Source organism: Copadichromis virginalis, linkage group LG9 (assembly GCF_057382275.1).
Source record: "Copadichromis virginalis isolate Kocher_CV1m ecotype Utaka linkage group LG9, C_Virginalis_male_GT1.1, whole genome shotgun sequence".
NCBI lineage: Eukaryota > Metazoa > Chordata > Actinopteri > Cichliformes > Cichlidae > Copadichromis > Copadichromis virginalis.
This window is the reverse complement of record NC_140626.1, coordinates 15,842,497-15,845,937: the sequence shown is the minus strand read 5'-3', so window position 1 is coordinate 15,845,937 and position 3,441 is coordinate 15,842,497. Positions and strand designations below refer to the sequence as shown.

Here is a 3,441-nt window from a genome sequence, read left to right as displayed (position 1 = left end):
CTTTGCAGAAACTCTGTGTTCTCATTAATGATGGAGCACTCGCCTCTCCTACAAGGTCATTTAGAAAAGTATATTCTGTTTTTGTCAAAATGCCATTTAAAGGAAAAGAAGATTATGATTCAGGCATGCCAAAACATTTCTTATTCTATGGAAAGGGCCCAAATTTCTTGACAGCACTCTCCTGCCAACCCCTAACAGGTTAGGACACCTCTGCAGGTCTTTTGAATATTAGCAGAAATATGACTCATTTCCTACAGAAAGTTAAAAAAAAAAAAAAAAGCTGATGAAGTGCTTTTAGCTTTGTGACTAAAAATAGGACCATATATGCATGACTCTCAGAATTCTTGCCTACTTAGTACCTTCTTTGAGATGCTTGATGAAAACAGGACCTGAAAGGGAATAAGATACAGGACATCACTGCAATAAAAACCACTGACATACTTCATACGCATTTGATTTAGCATTGGTAAATTAAATTGTAACAAAGCTGAGAAAAGCTGTTTGCATATTTTACTTGTGAATTGGGGGGTTTATGTTGTTATCTCATGAACAAAAAGCAGATTTCAAATAATATTGAGGTAATTTACCATCAGACATCAACTAGTGGATTTTGTAATTCTCTTTTTAGATACTAGGATATTTATGGAGAACCTCAGTGCATTCTCATCCCAGGGCATCACATACTGCTGTTCTGTCAGATGCGTCCAGCTTCTGAGAGATAGGCCTTTGGTGCTGCTGGTGCCTTGATGCACTGGCTGCAGCATTATTAGAAACAGAGAGGTATCCGACGTCTTTGGAAGAGTGAAAAAGTTTGAATCTGTTGGTTGGAGAAGTGGCAGTGGACTAAATCTGAACTGATTTCTGTTATATGCTCACTTTGTTTCCTTAATTTCTGATGACTGATTAGATTTCTTTTCTCTTAGGCCTGAAGCACATAGATCTAGAGACCAGTCGGCAGTCATGTGACAACCACAGGTCGCAAGGGGAAAATGAGTATTCCCCAACCGGTTTGCGAGTGATTACTGGAAGAAGCATTTATGGCGCTGAACCCAAAAAAAAAAAAAAACCCACTTGCCATCTACTCACCAAATGGCAGTGAACACTTTGTAAACTTTTATTTTGAGGGTTTCTGGTTTGCATTCCATTTTTTCCGAGATTCACTACGGCTCGGCAAGTTGTTGAGGAGTGTTTGCAGACAAGTCAGCATCTTCTGTCCACATCTGTTAGCAGTCAAAGTCATTTCAGGGAGATTTTGGCCTCTTTGTAACTGACTTTACCCAAGAACAGCCAACAACCTCCAGCTACTATTTGCCAAACAATCGGGGAACCCCCTACCTGTGGTTGTCAGAGGTTTCCTGAGTTGTCTCTGGCAGGTCTGACTGTGGCCTCAATTTCCTTATTTTGTTTTTTACAGTTTAGGTTTTGGTGCTAAAATAACTTTTTTAGGTTTAGGAAATACCGTGGTTTGGGTTAAAATATGGCCTTCCTCTGCAGTTGCCCTGCATATTTAAAAATGATGCTTACCCAATGCATTTAAACGTGACGCCAACAAATCTAACGAGTTGGGAGTGAGAATCATCTCACCATTGCCTAATCCTGGTGCATGCCAAGTTTAGTGTGTAATTTTGAGACTCCAGCTGCAGCAACTATTTGATGCTTGTGGAATGAGAACTTGGTCGATATGAAGACAACCTCGTGTCCTCGTTTAGTTACTGATGAGTTAATAACTTAAGCACGATCACCGAACCGCACTCGTCTGTGAAGTTGCAGCCGAGTTCATCGTCTGCTTAAATGAGAAGGACTGATCAGAAAGACAATGCAATATTGGCCCTTTTTAGACCTGTTATTTTGAAGTGCAGTCTGATGTGCTGATCGGTAATGGCTACTGATCAAGCCTAAATCAGTTGATACAATATACAAGCTGCTATCTGTGCACGCTGGCATTTGTGTTTTCTCTTTTGTTTCCACAAGATAACAAGAAGCAAGAAAAAATTAACCTGTGATCTTGAGATAATGGCTTTATAAAAATAACTGCAAGCAAAGGCTTTTCTCTGCTTCCATAAATTTGCAGGAGCACGGGATATAAATGCAAAATTATAAACCAATATTAGTGAAAGTGAAACTATATGTATTTGTTTTTGCAGTGAAGGTAAAGATAAAAAGCCTTCCTGTTTGGGATGGTTTCATCATCCTGGCCATGAGATCAGTTGCAGCCATTGCAGGATGAGGGCTAGACTGGATTAGGGTTTGATATATGAATGTCACATCCACAACAGTAAATAGAAGCACCTTTTTATAATCTATTAAGTAAAAAAAAAAGAAAAACAAAAGAAAAAAGAAAAAAACATCCTACAGGTTCCTGACCTGCAGGTGAGTTGCTCCGGGTGTAATGTTTAAACAAAATAATAGCTTCTGGGATACTTTTTGAGCAAGCTTCCATAACAGCCCAAAGTCTCTGTGTCTGTTTAGAAATGTGTGCATGTTTGTGTGAGTAGCTGGGGTGGGGGAGGCTTCTGATGATCAAAGCCTTAAGAAGTCTGTGCTCAGCAGGTAGGGAATGTGTTTGGTGAGCTTGAAGGAAGTGTGATCCACTCTATATACAAACCCTGAAAATGTGGCGTATGATTCTACCATATGGACATCACTGCAAGAGAATTCGTAACTAAAGGTGGTGGGAAGACTACTTAAAAAAAATGTTTTTAAAAAATGAAGAAAGCTAAAGCAAACAACCCAGAGGCTTACTTCTGAAACATTCCTTTTATGGGTTTTCTTAATATGAACAAACATTGTCCAGTGTTTATGAATAAAAATGATTGTTTCAGGGTATCTGTTCAAAGACTTCGCTCCTCAGACACTCCTCTCTTGTGATGCAGCAGCTCGACAGTGGACATGAGCGAGCGTAGTAACTTACATGTGCTTGCTTCGGCAAGCGCGTACGCTAAATTGGATACGATACAGAGAAGATTAGCATGGCCCCTGCGCAAGGATGACACGCAAATTCGTAACTTACATGGAGAGAATGCGTTGCAACCAATGAAGGGCTAACATGATCACCATGTGTCATCCTGGCACAGGGCCTGACACACAACTATGGCTGTTTCATAATTCATCAGACCTCAGCCGAGAAATAAAACAGCAGTCCTTGTCGAGAGCATTTAATCCAAGCACACTTTGAGTGAAGATGTCAACAATCTGTCAACTTCATTTGATGCTCAACTTGTCACGGCTTCTGACAAACACCTACACAGTAAAGTGACAGAGAACAAAAGAGGTGTGGGGAGAGGCAGGGCAGAGAGAAGAAAAATAAGATCCGGCGTGACAGCTGTGTGAACGTGTCACAGAGAGATGCACACACTGTCTGTCTGAAACTCACGCCTTTGCATTTACAACTTCAGATGAGTTTTATCGTTCCCCTTGAAATTCCACCCATTTCCTCCAAAT

The 3,441-nt window shown here is 40.4% G+C and overlaps 1 non-coding gene across 1 annotated transcript; it reads left to right on the top strand.

The window, feature by feature from the left end:
- The first annotated feature begins 2,913 nt into the window (after nt 1-2,913).
- On the top strand, nt 2,914-3,021 carry LOC146701654 (U6 spliceosomal RNA). Its single transcript, XR_014922422.1, has one exon. It is a non-coding gene; the product is annotated as a U6 spliceosomal RNA (small nuclear RNA).
- The last annotated feature ends 420 nt before the right edge of the window (nt 3,022-3,441 follow it).